This window comes from Equus caballus, chromosome 1, assembly GCF_041296265.1.
Source record: "Equus caballus isolate H_3958 breed thoroughbred chromosome 1, TB-T2T, whole genome shotgun sequence".
Lineage (NCBI taxonomy): Eukaryota > Metazoa > Chordata > Mammalia > Perissodactyla > Equidae > Equus > Equus caballus.
This window is the reverse complement of record NC_091684.1, coordinates 12,339,484-12,355,495: the sequence shown is the minus strand read 5'-3', so window position 1 is coordinate 12,355,495 and position 16,012 is coordinate 12,339,484. Positions and strand designations below refer to the sequence as shown.

General features: G+C 45.2%; 1 long non-coding RNA gene across 1 annotated transcript in view; it reads right to left on the bottom strand.

Moving 5' to 3' along the window:
- Positions 1-14,341, bottom strand: part of LOC138923090 (uncharacterized) — a 187,017-nt gene extending 172,676 nt beyond the window's left edge. The window contains exon 1 of the long non-coding RNA XR_011436249.1: positions 14,234-14,341. This is a non-coding gene — a long non-coding RNA (uncharacterized lncRNA). The remainder of the gene's footprint in view (positions 1-14,233) is intronic.
- Between the last annotated feature and the right edge of the window lie 1,671 nt (positions 14,342-16,012).

Genomic DNA, 16,012 nt, shown 5'->3' with positions numbered 1-16,012 from the left:
GTTCTCAGCATACTTAGGATGATTCCTCACTGGGAGAAGGCAAGGGGTACTCTGAGAGAAGTATTGCTGAAGGCACATTCCAAACGAGAGAGCAGCTGTGCAAAGGCCCAGCGGGCCCTAGAGCAGGGTACATGGTTAAGGGGCTGAAATGTGAGAATGGAGGAGTGTGTGCAGAATGCTAGGTGGAGAGGCCAACCACGTGACTGGAGAGGGAGGCAGGGGCCATGGAAAGCCTGGAGGGCTGTGCTAATGAAGGTGATGGAGCCAGTGTAGCAGCTAACCAGAGAGAGGCCAGAGAGGAACGCTGGTTTTAGAAAGGCAATTCTGGAAGCTCACAGAAGAAGGATTACATGCAGGCAAGAAAGCATTTCAGAGGCATTGCAATAATCCAGGCCAGGAATGAGGATCTGAGACAGGGTGTTTTCAGTAGAAGGCAGAGAGAAGAGATAGCAGATGGGGGGGTGGGGGTTGCAGAATTATCATAGATATTGATAACCGATTAGTTACCAAGGGGGAGTTCAGAGAAGAGAGATGTCAGGAAGAACCCAGGTTTCTGGCTTGGGCTGTTGGGTAACTGACAGCTCACTAAGCAAGGAATTGCTGAGAAGGTTAAGACTTGAAAGGGGAAATGAATTCTGCTTAGGCGAGGGGTTGATATTCTATTGGGTTTGAAGTGGCTCTAGGACATCCAGACGGAGGTGTCAAGAATCGATTGTTTAAAGGGACCTGAAACTCAGGAGAGAGAGATGCCCTAAAGATATTGGGAGTCACTCATACACAAATAAGATATGGGAGGGGGCGAGATAAGGCAGAAAAATGTGAAATGAGAAGAGAAGAATGTCAAGGATGGAACACTAACATTTAAGGAAGGGAGAAAGGAGGGAAATGAAAGAGTGGTAAAAATGGAGGTTAAAGAGACCAGAGGTTTTGGTATCAAAGAACAAGAACTGTGAGAACAGAAGCGTAAGATCTAGATGGTTAGTGGTGTGATCAGAAGGGAGGATAAATGAGTTTAAGCCAAGGTACCAAGGAATGGTGAGAGGAGCTTTAGCTCTATCATCTCCATCACCCCCTTCCAAAATCAACAATCAACAGAAGTAAAAGTTAATACTTTTTGTAAAGTATACAAACTATACTTTTGGTGAAAAAAAAATCTATATTTGCATTTGCTATGACAAATCCCTCAGCTACACCTTCCACCCAGATGACTGCCCCCAAGCCTCCCCCGCATGTAAAATGTGGTCCTCCTCCCGAGCTGAGAGTTTCAGTGGGAGCTGGGGATGAGGCCACGGTGCAACCTCAGCAAGGGGTTCTTGAAGTGAAATGGGGCAGAGGTTCCCGGAGAGGAAGGAGTCAAGAGCCCGTGGGCCCAGGGATTCGATGGCCACTGTTTGGGCATAGAAGATTCCAGAGCCATGGGAGGCACAGGGGGAAGAGGGAAGACCAGGAGCCTAAGGTTCAAGGAAATGGGAGGAGGGCCTGAGAATTCAGGAGATGGCAGAGACCAAAGAAATGCTTTCTGTGCCATTCTGGTGAGGAAGAGGAGGCAAAGAAATCGAGAGAGAAGAAGAGGGAAGGAGAAGAAGGAGAGAGCAAAGCGAGGAGGGAAAAGAGAAGGGAACAATAAAAGAGATGACAAGGACATCAATCCTAAAACCGGCTGAGCAGCTCCCAGGGCCCTGAGAGCTCTGCCTCCAAGTTTCAAGCTTGAGTTCTCCTCCCAGGGCAACTGAAGATCCCAGGGAGCGGCTGCCCAGCTCCCGGCAAGGAGTTCGCTCCTGTGACCCACAAGCCAAGGGGCTCCAGACCTCAGGCTGTGGATGACTCCGTGGTTGCTCCTCCAGGGGCCTGATTGGTGGGGAGAAGACCCTCCAGAACTTGAACCATAGTAGGTCTCTGAACTTCCTGCTGTCTCCGCTAAGTCCTCCCCTCCAGGCCTGTACTCTGCAGCCTTCCTTCGTCTCAGATTCGCTCATAAGAGGGAAACGGGTCCTGTCTCCACACGTAGATCATGTAAGCACCTCATCCCCATCATCATACCCAGAACAGAGCAGGCCGTGGAGCTGATGCCCAATGGGTGGCTATAATGGGGAAAAGAAAAAGGCCCATCCTCAGCTGGCATAAAGAGAATATTGAGAAGAATACTGATAAGTCAACAAATCTGTTATAATTTGAAAACTAGCAAACAAAGATACTAATCCCAAGGCAGAATTGCCATTTCTGCTTTAAATTCTCCAATTGCTTCCCATGACACTTAAAATAAATCCAGCCCCCTTGGCTGTATCTACAAGGCATTTATCCTACCCTCCATCCTCATTTTATACCACATTCCTCCTGGCTCCCTCAGCTCTAGCCCCTGGCCATTTTTTCTGTTCCTTCTTTCTGCCTTCAGGGTTTTTCTAGTTTCCTCCACCCGAAATATTCTGCCCTGGACCTTTGCACAGCAAACTCCTGCTCATTATTCGGATCTCAGCTCAGACGCCATCTCCTCCCTGAGGCCTTCCCATAGCAGCCTACCTAGACCCACACCTGTCACTCTCTGTCTCACATCACAGCATCACTCCCAATTCCACGACCCTGCAGTCTTCATAGCCCTCATCGCATTCCGAAAAGTTCATGTGCAGTTAAGTAGTAATTGATTGCCTAGCCTGTCCCCTCTGAAGGTAAGAATCACACAAACGGACTGGCCTATCTCATTTTGCAGTGGCCTTCACTAGCCTTACATAGAGGAAACAATGAAGTACTCTCTGAACGAACGAATATACGAGTAAATGAATTACGGCTGATGTAGTCACACCCTAGTAATCCCAAAGCTCCAAGAGAAACAAAAAGTAAAGTTTGAGAGCTTCAGGCTCAAGCTGGTGAGGAGTCCTTCCCAGGTGAGCCAGGAAGACCCTGAGTTGTGAGGCGTCTCCTTGCTTCTGTTTCCACTTCTTCAGCTCCTCCGAAGCCCAGCTCCTCCCAATCTGACTCCCCCAAAGGGTCTCAGGGAAATCGCAAATGGGCAATTCCTAGTCCACGCTCCAGCCTCATTCAAGTTCATCGTTCTGCAGTATCTGGCGCTGCTGTCCACAGAGTGACTTTCTGAAACTCTTCCACTCAGTTTCAAGGACACCTCTCTACTCTAATCCTTATATTGTCTCCAGCCATCAATCCTGATTCCCAGCCTGGAACTCCACAGGTCCTGCCCTTAATGTTCTCCTGTAAAGCTCTCACCTGCCCAACAGGTGCCCCTACCTGTGTTTGAAGCTGCCAGCTCTCTACAAAAGCGACTTCACCTTGGGAACATTCCCCGGGCTCTACTCTCACCTCCTCCCCTTTAAGCCTTCTTGTCTTTGGTTTTTGCCTCATCAGCCTTCACCGGCCTAGAGAGGAAACTTCAAACTCTTTACCTTGGTTACAAACCCTTCACATTCAGACATCACCATCTCCCATCATACCCTGTGACCATTTCCCTCCTTTCCATTTAAATCCCCTCTACCTTCCAGCTCCTCTGTATTTCTCTCTGTTCTCTGAACTTGCCTTGTCCTCTCACAGGGCCACCACCTTGCACATAGACTACACTATGAATCCCCCCCACCCCCACCCCACATACACACACATAGCCTCAGAGTTGTGCAGTGCACAACCTGCACAGCCATGCATAGCAGTCTTGCCCTTTAATGATGTCTTGCCTTTGTACATTCTTTCCTTTGCCTGGAATATCTTCAGTCCACCTCTTTGTCCCTTCTCCAAAACCCTTTCCCCAACTCCTCCAGGTAAAGTATTTACTTCCCTTCCCAGATACCCTCAGTCGCTTGAACAACCTCTATCATCTTACATTCTACTCTAATGATCTGCCTACTAGTCTGTATCACCCATTGGTCTGGAAGCAGAGATACGTCCCATTCACTTTTTTAAAATCCCAAGTGCCCAGCACAATACCTGGCACATAAACAGTGCTCAGGATACATCTATTGAATGAACAAGACATTTTTCTAAGTAGGGATTATAACAAGCCTGGGCAAAAGCTCCCATATCATCTTATCCAGAGAAGGATCATTCCCAATTAAGTATTTTTGTATAAATATAGTGTCTTTAAGGCAGACTCCACTGCTACAAACTTCAGAAGATTCTAGGAGGTGCTCACACTCATTTATTTATTCAACAAATATTTACTGAGCACCTGCCCGGCCCCGGGCGCTATGCTAGGGCTGGGCTCCAACACAGCACACGGCCAAGCCCAACCTTGTGGAGCCTTCTGGAGAAGGGGACGCGGAAAAGTAAGACCAGAAGCACACAAACCGGAAGTCTCTGCGTTAAGATGGAAGCAGCCACTGAGGGGAAAAGTTAGGAGGGTGGAGCGGGGAGGTATGGGAGAGTGCCCGGATGTCAGTGGGCGGGAGGGAGAGAGTTTGCTATTTTAGATACGGCTGTCAGGGAAGGCTTCAGAGGCTGGAAAACCAATGACGTAGATGCGTAGTGAAAATTCATTATTTAAAAAATATTTTTGAGCACCGTGACTGTACTTAATGTTGCCAAACACTTTCTCTGCTCCCGTGAAATAGCATTTATTTCACCTGTCCTGCCACATCCTCAGATGCCCCCAGGTGGCCATCATTGCTGTGCACAGTGACACCAGAGGCCTCAGGAGGGAGGACCGAGGGCACCTCCAGAAGGACCAACCCTACGGCATCCCAGCTCCGAGTCTCAGCCTCCTGGTTTCCCAGGGGAAGGAGGAGCGTTGTTTTTGCTTTGCAACATGTTACTGAGGGCATGAGTGCTGGGGAGGGGTATGCGGTCCTCTTAGGCACTTTGAGGATGTTTCCTCATTTGTAAAATGGAGATTTTTACACCAGTCCTGCCTCCCAACTCCATCCTGGCCTGCCTGGGATAAAATATGCTTTCAAGGTAGGTTACAAAATAAGGCACGTGGTCAGCCTTGTTCCTTTCCCTTACAAGAGGTGTGTGGAAGTTTCTTGACCTCTTGTGGCCTCCATACTTCTTGCCAATTCACCCCTTACCTTCCCCTTGCTCTTTCCACCAGACAGGTGCTTTTCCTTCATTGCCTCACTGAATCCTTGCACCATCGCTGGGCAGCAGGCCTATTCTAGCGATAGGGAGTAGGAGAGCCAGACAAGGGGAATAACAGGTCATCAGCTAACCTGTGACCAAGCAGAAACTCAGTTCAGGTTTTTCCATTCTTCTCTCCCTCTATAACCGCCTTTGCAGCTTGAATCACCACCTTAGGCAAACACAAAAAAATACACGAGGTTCTGTGGTGGCACAAGGTTTGGGTCTGCAAATAAAGCTCTAATAATGCTCCTCTCATCAATGAGTTTGGTTAAGCTAATCCTGTATTTGAGTTCAACCTGAAGTCTAGGCTTAACTTATTGATTTGAATAAAGGGCATTTTCAAAGTGTAAAGACTTGCTTAGTACAAAGCTAAAGTCTGGTGAGTTCAAAAAGATATTTTCAGAATTCCAACTTTCCTGAATCTGATAAAACCCTAATTGAGGCAGTAATTTGGACAGATAGGAGGCTGGCTGTTCCCCCAAGTGATTCTGGGGCTAAGCGCTAGGGAGTGATGCAAATGTGGTGAGTGGCTAATAATTAAAGGATTTAATTAAGCATTGTCTGGGAACGCGTCTGCTAGCTCAGTGTGTGCGTTGGCAGCTCCTAGCAATCCGGGTGGTAACCGGCTGGGGGAGGCAAGCATTGTTGAAGGGAAAGGAACTGGTTCTTGGGGGAAGATTTTCTAGTCCAAGGGTAAAAGAAACACATGTTAACTATTGCTAACCCACATTTGGGGCAAGAGTTTCAATGAAAATGGTAAAGACAGGGGTTTTTGATTGTTTAACATTCGATCATTTGCTGTTATGAACCCAACGTCTAGCACCTGTGTTAGCACATGGACAAGAACGGTCTCCTGTTGGTCTCTCTCTTTCTAGACCTGAACACAGTGTAGGTGCCCCGTGACTGCTCAGGACTGCCATAGTCAGTGAATAGATAAACGCTAAAAAGCATCTCCAACAGCAAACTATCATGTAATGTTGAAGCAAAAAAGACTACACAGGATACAAAGTCTATACATAGTGTGATCCAACTGTGTAAATAAATACGTGGAAAAAAAAGTTGAGGGAAATTGTAGTGGTTATTTCTGGTGGATGAGATCTTGTGTGTTTCTTTTCTTTCCTGCTTTTTTATTTTCTATACTTTTAAATTATATGTATATATATGTATATGTATACATATTTGTACATATGTATATATACTTATATATTATAATAATATATTGTGTATTATTGTATACTATAATTATATCTAATATAAATAATATTTTATATATATTTCTCTTAAAACCCATAGAGATAGAATTAATGTACGTCAAAGAGAAAGAAAGTGCTATTTCTGATGCAACACCAGACTCACAAGTGGATGAGTCCTTAGGAATGAGCCATTCATTTCATTTATTAACTTAGTCAGTCGGTCAGTCAACAAACTAATTGAGCACCTGCTCCTGCTGTGCCTGGCGAGGTGTTAGGTGTGGTCCCTGCACTTACTATATGCCATTCGCTTGAAAACTTGGCATTCATCTCAGTTAACCCCATACCCATGCCTATGTAGTAGGTACTATCATTGTTCTAATCTATGAATAAGGAATCTGCTCAAGGTCACACATCGGTTGAGGAGAATCCTAACCAACGCATCTAACTCCAGAGCTAGAACGCTCACCTGCTCTGCCAGCCAAGTCTCCTGGTGGCCCCTCCACTGTGACCATCCCCAGACTTCTACACTCTGTCTTCCTTCACCTTCTACTCACTGGCTTTGTTCATTCCCCAGAACCACACAGAATGAGGGGATCCATCATCCTCTTAATGACCACGTGTGTCCCACGTGTCACCATCTGCTAGGGTTCCTGTGACCCAATATAGCATCCTCTCCTCCAGCCTGCTCCACTTCATCGACGTCTGTAGGATTTGGTTCCGTAGCTGAGCCCCTCATTGCGGTTTGACCTTGCAATTGACCATACCTCACACTTCTCTGTGCAGTCTGACCAGCACAGAGGGTCAGCTCTCTTGAGCCGGACACTGAACTTCTATCATACCAGCTCAAAAGCATGCTCATTTTGACTTTTCTGCATAGTTTTTTTTTTAACATTGAACGTGCATTCTTTCGTACACAGCATATATAGATCAAGTCCTCTCTGATAACAAATGCTAAACTAGAGAAGCAAGTAATTCTCAAAGACTGTATTCTAAAATTTCATTTGTAGGCCAGTTATTTGAAATCAAAACTTTAACAAAAACACTATAATGCACGATGATTATATTCGCAGGTCAAATCACCAAGCCCACCATAGCGCTCCCATAACTGAAATATTTTGTTTGAAATAATGTGCAAAACATTAGTAAGGACTCGTAGTGTTCAAGCACATGAAAGCCATTTAAACACAGAGAATACCCAGCACTGTCTTAGTAGATGTAGGGTCATTTCCTGATGTGTTCTCACACTGTTAATTATTAGAGCAAAAATATTGATTATGATATGTTTTACTTATCTTAAATTCGAAGCTTTGAGATAAAGCAAGTTTTTTTAAGCAGGCCTAAGAGGTGGTTAAAGATTTTAGGGACATAGTCTGGGAATGTTCTGGGAAGGCTTGGGAGAGCATGAGCGATCCGTGGGGCAGGTGCTTTGTGTCTAAATCAACTTTTAAATACGCCTCTGCCCTTTTCCTGATACAGCCTGCAGTTGCATGACTCTTGCTCTGAAATCTGTTTTGCATTCTCAGAAGTTTACTTTCAGTTCCAGAATCTCTGTGGGTCGAGGGTCAAGAATGTGGGTTTAACCAGGGGCATGAATGACCAGAAGGCTTAGACTCACCTGAATCTAGGGGCCCAACAAAGTTGTCAGGACTCTTTCTCCGTCCCTGGTCTCTGCATTCTCTGTGATGGCTTCACTTCAGGCAGATTCTCGGTTCTTAGAGACAAAGAGACCTCCAACATCTCTAGGCTTGCATTTCGCCTCTTTAATCACCCCAGCCAGGAAAGGGCTTCTCTTTCCCGCAGTCCTCACACACGTTCCAGGTTTGACCCTCTTGGTACCAATTTGAGTCATGTGCCCACCTCTCAGCCAATCAGGAGGACGAGAAGGATGGAAACACTGATTGGCTAAATCCAAGTGATATGCCCGCTCTCAAAGCAGGTGGAGGGGTGGGTAGAAACAAAGCAAAACAGTGATCAGCTCATCCAAACCACATGGACACGTGGATATGGAGTGGGAGAGGGGTGGTTCCCAAGGTGACTGGAGAGGCTATGACTCACAGAAGGGTGAGTGGATAATGGATGGACAAAACACCAAATATCTGCTATAGGGAAGAAAGGAACTTACCTTTCCTGAGGGCCTACTATGTGACCAGTGCAAGGTGCTCCACAAGGCATCAGTCATCCTCCCAGAAGAAAAGATGGGTAACCACTTAGTGAATCAGCCCACAGCTAAGAGATAAGCAAAACCCAAGGCAAGTAGTTGAGGGCCTCCTGGGGACACGATTAAGAAGAAAGAGTGGCAAGGAGAATTTTTAGGAAAGATCACGGCATTGGAGGAGCTAAATCACATGTGAAAGGGATGCTCCTAGACCTGCTGTCTGTAAGTCAGGTTTGCCCGTAATCATTACGCTAAAAAGAATAATGGCATAAAAGCCCGACTAAGGACCACCTGAAGCGAATGGCCGTTTGTCAACATGGTATCACCCTCCACACCCTTCTACGGATCGGGAAACTACAATTTCCAGAATCCGTCCCCTGTGTGGTTGCATTTTGAGTTAGCCAATGAAACCCACCTGGTGGACTAGGAGCAGAGACATTTTTCCCTGGAGATCGTTTCAGAGACATGTGAGCAGATGGGAGAGCTACAGCTGCTTCTCAGCCAGTGCTTGTGAATCACCCATTTTGCTACTGCAGGCTAAGCCAGTTGGCAGGAGTTTCTCCAGAAATTCTTGAGAACTACAGCAGTTTACATAGAAGCTTTTGAGAAGCTAAGGTCTTCAGTGTCTACTTCCCCAACGCTCTGGCTGCAGCCTCCCTCGTTTTCTGCAGTAACTTTTCTGATCTTTGCAACCCCAGCTCTCCCAATACTCGTATAAGCCCTAATGCCCAGCTTAAAGCACTTTATTCCTGGAATACTTAGTTTCATCCCATTTTCCTGACCAGCCCAGACTGATAGAGAACCCTAGCACAAAATGGATCCTGTCCTGAGCTCAGGATCTGAAGTCTGAGAAGGGCCAGCAAACATGCCTTGTAGCTTTGGTTAAACTTTAAGCTCAACAAATATGCTTTTACTTCCTCTGCCTTTTTCATACCATCCCCTTGAACTTGAAGGAGTGATCAATAAATAGTTTCATTTAGAAAGCTGACTTTTTAAGTTGCAAATGATGTTGCCGTACTCAGGATCAGTAGGGGTGAGGTCCACGCCAACACCAACAGTAGTGGGCTTCCCCATCATACACACGCACGGGAAAAGAGAAATTTCCCAGGACATTTCAGCCTCTTGAGTTGAATATATATAATTAAAATCATCCCCTAGGAGCTAAGATAGCCTAGAGGATCCTGAGAGTGAGTAAAAATGGTTAACAATAATTAAGGGCATGTTACTTATTTATGCTTATGTTTATTGCCATTCTTAAACTATTGCCCAGGCTTAAGTGCCAAGAAAGCCAGGGTAAATAAGCAAATATATACGTTAGGGCTCTTCTGCTGGGCCTCCACCACTTGACTCTTCAGTCAAATGGATTCTGGGCCATGATGTTCCAGGCCTCTTAATTAAGATGCTGCAGCCTGAAAATAAGTTTGAGTAGATGCAGAAAATCCTAAATAAATCAATTATATTACAGCCCTGCCATCTTCAAACTTCATGACTTCTTGTAGAGTCTGCAGGAAATGGTGAGAGAAGCTTGGAATTTTTAACTAGATAGGCCAATGTTAATATCCTGGTTTTGGTCCTTATTAAATGTTTATACTGCATTTAAACTATTGAACCTCAGTTTTCTTCATTGGTAAAATGGGGATAATAATAACATCACTAATGAAGTAGGAACAATTCTTATTACTGGTTTTTTTTGGTTTTTTTTTTTGGTGAGGAAGACTGCCACTGAGCTAAGCTGACATCTGTGGCCAGTCTTCCTCCATTTTGTATGTGGGATGCTGCCACAGCATGGCTTGGTAAGCAGTGCATAGGTCTGCACCTGGGATCCGAACTGATGAACCCTGGGCCGCTGAAGTGGAACGTGCAAACTTAACCAGTACACCACCACCTGGCCCCTAAGTACAATTATTTTTATATATAAGGAAACTTCCCAAGAGCAGTGGTGTACAAAGAGGTAGCTAGAGGGGAGGGTACTTTATATTCTTCCATAATCTCCATCAATACCCTCCCAGCAAGCCACACCCTCCCACCCAAAAGCATAATCAAGGAAAAGCTATGCACTTGCTTTTAAAATGTAATTCAGTGTTCCAATTGAATGTTGAAATGAAATTCAAAAGAACCTCCTAGCCCCTCCCCCTCAGCTCCTTCCTTATAAAGAAAATCAATTTGAGACCAGAGTAATCTCTCTAAAGTATTTCTTTTCATGACAATGTTTCACCAAAACTTTACTCCTATGCTTCCTCTGAATAAAATCATTAGGTTAATGATTTTAAATATCTGGACTGACTCTCCAATTTGAACCCTACCATGAGACAAACATGAGGCTGACTAGGTATAAAATGAATGTAGTCATTGGGAGTAAAAGAAGGGTGATTGGTTGAAAATATCAATAAAATCAAAAAGCCTCTAGCCAGGCTAACTAAGACGACACAAATTACTAATATCAGAAACAAAAGAGGGGACATCACGATAGATCCCACAGAAATTAAAATAAACACTGTGAACAATTCGATGCTCATAAATTTGATAACCAAGATGAAATGGACCAATTCCTTGAAAGACAAGGTCTGCCAAAACTCACACAAAAATAAATAGATGATGTGAATTGACCTATATCTATTCAAGAAATTGAATCAATAATTAATAACCTTCTAAAACAGAACCAGGCCCAGATGGGTTCACTGGTAAATTTTACCAAACATTTAAGGAAGAAATTATACCAATTCTCTACAATGTCTTTCAGAGGATAGAAGCAGAGGGAAAACTTCATAACTTATTCTATAAGGTAAGCATTACCCTGATAGCAAAACCAGACAAAGACGTTATAAGAGAAGAAAACTACAGATCAATAGCTCTCATGAACATAGATGCAAAACTCCTCAACAAAATATTAGCAAATCAAATCCAAAAAAGTGTGAAAAGAATTATACACCACAACCAAGTGGGATTTATCCCAGATGTGCAAGACGAGTTAAACATTCAAAAATCAATTAATATAACCTATCACATCAACAGACTAAAGAAGAAAAATCACATGATCATATCAATAGATCCAAAAAAAGCATTCAACAAAATCCAGCAAACATTCGTAATAAAAAGTCTCAGTAAACTAGGAATAGAGGGGAATATTCTTGACTTGATAGAGACTATCTACAAAAACCTACAGATAACATCATACTTAATAGACGGAAACTTGAAGCCTTCCCACTAAGATAAGCTACCGACAAGGTCCCTGCACACGGTCCCAGTCTGATTCCTAGCTGTGTTTCTCAATCTTTTTTTTTTTTCATAATCTCCCACCCAAAGGAGCTTTTTAAGACTTTTTTTCTTAATCACTTCCCATGAAATTTTAATATCACAGATATACTGTATATCTGTTTACGTAATGAATGCATATCTGTGCTTTATATATTAAAAGAATAAGATTTTTTTTTTTTAAAGATTTTATTTTTTCCTTTTTCTCCCCAAAGCCCCCGGTACATAGTTGTATATTCTTCGTTGTGGGTTCTTCTAGTTGTGGTATGTGGGACGCTGCCTCAGCGTGGTTTGATGAGCAGTGCCATGTCCGCGCCCAGGATTCGAACCAACGAAACACTGGGCCGCCTGCAGTGGAGCGCGCGAACTTAACCACTCGGCCACGGGGCCAGCCCCAAGAATAAGATTTTTTTTCATCCTCCAAGGACTAGTTTTTGTCCTCTTTGGCATAATATTGCCCCCATTGTGAATGCATGTCCTAGAGCATAAAGATTCACTAGAGTAGAGCAAATCCCAAAAGCTAAAAGACCCTGGAGCCCAATAGGCCCTGTGAGGGTGAGGGGGGGACAGAGAGAAATGGGTAACAAAGCTTAATTTTAATTAATTGCAATCAATCAAAAAGTATTTATCAAATGTTTACTAGATGTCCCCAACTGCTGGGTGTGTAGGGATGCTAAAGAAGCAGACAGACACCTTCCTTGTCTTTAAGGAATAGACTCTGAATGACTCTATTTGGAGACCCAGAAAGAGAACACACAGACCATTAGACAATAATGAAGTCCCAGTTACAATGAGGATCCAAGTGCAAGAGGGGGAGTCGGAGACAGAGCAGTCACTGTGGGATGGGAGGGGGCAAAACAAGACTGCCTGGAAGAGGGGAGGTTAGAAAGTCCTCAGTGAATAGGCGCTTGGATGCATTCCTTCAGCAAGCAATTATTTGGCACCTACTATGTAGGTCACTGAGCTAGCAACTGGGCTTCCAAAGATAACAAAGACCGTGCAAGGCATTCAGTCTGATGGAAGAACAGGTAAACCCAGGACTAGCTACCCACAAGGAACAAGTGCCGAGGGAGGGATGAGGCCGCATGGCAGGGTAGAGAGAGCAGATGCTGGGGCCAGAACGACCGGGTTTCAAAACCCAACTGAGCCACCCCTCTGAGCCTCAGCTTCCTCATCAGGGAAATGGGGAGAAAAATGCCCTCTTTGTAGGGTTGTTGGTGGAAGGTATATTATTTGAGTCTTTAAGAAGCAGACACCAAGATAGTATTAGTTGTGCTAGAGATTTACTAGGGGTGTGGGTAGGGGTTGGGAGGGAGCTACAGGAAGCTGGCAGAGCCATCGGATCGTGATGCAGCTCTGTCCCCGTGGAGGAGACTGGGAAAGAAGGAGGTGGGTTGGGCCGCCTGTTGTGCAGTTCTAAGAAAGTTTTGGTAAGCCAATGGGTGCTCTGGAGTCAAAGTCGCCCATCAGAGGAGATCCACACTTCTCAGCCTGTATCCCTGCCAAGCTCAGCAACTGCCCAGAAGCAACAACATCAATGTGGTGGTGGACTCAGCACAGCCGCTCAAGCCGTCAGCAATGATGCTCCCTGCAGACGGGTTTTTGTTCACAGCCATTACAGGCAGCTAGCATGAGAAAATGTACATAGTCATTACGCTTATGTCAAGCACAAAGTTTGACCAACCTTGTCAATGGTAAGGTGTTACTATTATTATTATGAACAAAATACAGTGAGCACACCAATCATGGGGTATGCTCGTTAATTTCTCCTAGAGGGTTTTAGAGAGATTCACAGAGGGTGCATGGGATGAGCACAGCCTTGCAGAATAGCTCAGATTTCTTCAAGGGAGGGGAGGTCTCGCTAGACGGGATTAACTGCCTGGGAGATGGGGTCAAGGACAGGCTTGACCCCCACAGGCTTGCTGAGCAGACAAAGGCCTGGAGCAGAGCCTTAATTGGTGGAGGATTATAAGGTTTTTCCCAACCACAGCCTGTCCCTATTTCCAGTCAGCACAGCCACCAGGGTGGCACTCGGTAGACCTGCTCCCTCCAGTCTCCCCATGATAACGTCTAGAAGCAAACCCACGCAATTCGCTTAGCGTCCTCAGACCCAGAAGGATGAATCACTGCACGCATTTTCTCTTTCACGTTATACACCCAGAGAGTTATGAATAAATCACACCAGGACTGGGGCCTTGTCTAGCCTCCTCTTTACAATTATTCTAAGACAAAGCTTAATCTGTAGGAAGTGCTATGGGAAGAAGACAAATTTCAACCGCTGCCCTTGCGTTCATTAACTGCGAATTCTGAGCATGGGAGCTGCTCTCCAACAACACGCCACACTCAAATACTCCACTTCCTGTACCCACCTCTTGTCTGCTCATTTTCCCTTCTGGGTCGAAGACCTCACCCCATCCTAACAAACCCAGTGATGACTCCCCCCTACCCTTTAATTGTTCTCCTCCTCCTGGAAGTCTTCCTGGGCCCCTGGCCAGGTAAGCGCTGGTGTCCTGCACCCCCACAACTGCCTGGGTGCATCTCCATCCTTGCACTTGGATACTGTGCTCTGACCTCTGACCTTTGGATTGGAAGCTCCTTGAGGAAAGTGTCTGTGTCGTAGTCATCCTCATGTGGCTCTCGCCTCACACGAGTGGGCCTGGCTCATATGCACCCCAAGTAGCAGCTCCTGGAATAAATGAAATACCATGAAAAATAATGTGTTGGTGAGGGAATGGGGGTGGAAACTCATTGCATGAAAGGAAGTCAAGTTAAGAGATTTTAGATGGGGCTTCACAGTCCCGGGCTATGAAAAGGAATAAGAAGAAAGCTAAAGTGATGAAATGAACATCCCTCTACAGAGTGAAAAGCAGAGAATCGCTTCAGAGAAGCTGGAGTGACAGCACCACCAGGCTTTAATTAGCCTCATCAGGAACCTTCAGTTCCAACTTCTCGTTGGGCACACCAATAAGACAAAGTCCTGTGCCCCAGAACTGGCAGTGTTCTTCTGCCTAGCATGTCTTTCTAAAGTCGTGGAGTTTTTCTTTAAGTCCACCATGCCAAGGCGGGAAATGAAAACATTTGCGTGCTGGCTCGGGAAATACTGTGTCAGGAATGCCTAGAATGAAATTCCACGCATAGGTCTGAAGACCGAACATTTTAATCGTTCTCAATTTAAGACTCACTTCACCAATACTGTCCAGTTTGAGGGTGAACTATTGAAAGAACGTGAAATTCACATCTAAGATTTGAGTCCCTCCTGGGTTGCTATTTATCCCTACCCAGATAAAGGTGCCCTAGGGCATATCCAATAACGCCTCCAAACCCGATCATACAAGCACTAGGAGCACTACATCGGGATCACCTAGTTCAGTGTTCTCATTCCGTGGATGAGGAAACTCGAGCCTAGAAATTCCATGACCTGCCAAAGGCCGGCAGATGGCAAGTGATGGCTGGCAATGGGGATGGACCTGTGGTGGGTTGAATAGTGTCGTCCAAGAAAATATGTTCAAGTCCTAACCCCGGTACCTGTGAATGCAACTTATTTGGAAATAGGGTCTTTGCGGATGTGGTTAGTCAAGATGAGATCATACTGGAGTAGGGTGGCCCTAATTCAATGACTGGTGTCCTTATAAGAGAGGGAAATTGGGACACAGAGGCACAGAGGGAAAACGCCATGTGAAGAGGGAGGCAGAGATTGGAGTGATGCTGCCACAAGTGGAACTCCATGGATTTCTGGCAGCCACCAGAAGAGAGGCATGGACCAGATTCTCCCTCCGTTCAGAGCCCCCAGGAAGGAATCAGCTTTGCCAACACCTTGAATGTGGACTTCTAGCCTCCTGAACTGTGAGCGAATAAATTTCTGGTGTGTTAGTCATCCAGTTTGTGGTACTCGTTATAGCGGCTGTAGGAAACCAATACAAACCCCAAGCCTGGTTTTTGCTTTCATGAGTATCCAGAATTAGAACCTAAGGATAGAAACATATTTCAACACAATACTCTTTCCACCACATCAAGAAGGAGGAGGAAAATGTGACCACTTTTGCCCCCAGTTCTGATGAGCACAAAGATCTAAAACAGGGAAATGTCTTCATGTATGAGCTTGAGGGACTCGGTTAAGCTGAATCAGTGCTAAGGACTTGAGCGTGCTGTCAAGGGATGCACACTCTGGAAGCCAAGACACAGTGGTCGTCCTTGCAAAGAGCTCAGAAAGATATATGCCTGCCCAATTTCCCAACTCAAATGATAAGTAGTCCCAGCGGACACTGTAATTCTATGAATTTCCAATGTTACTTTGGAGTCATGTGACTTGCTACACATACACTCTTGGAAGTGATGAAAAACACAGAGTGTTCCAAGA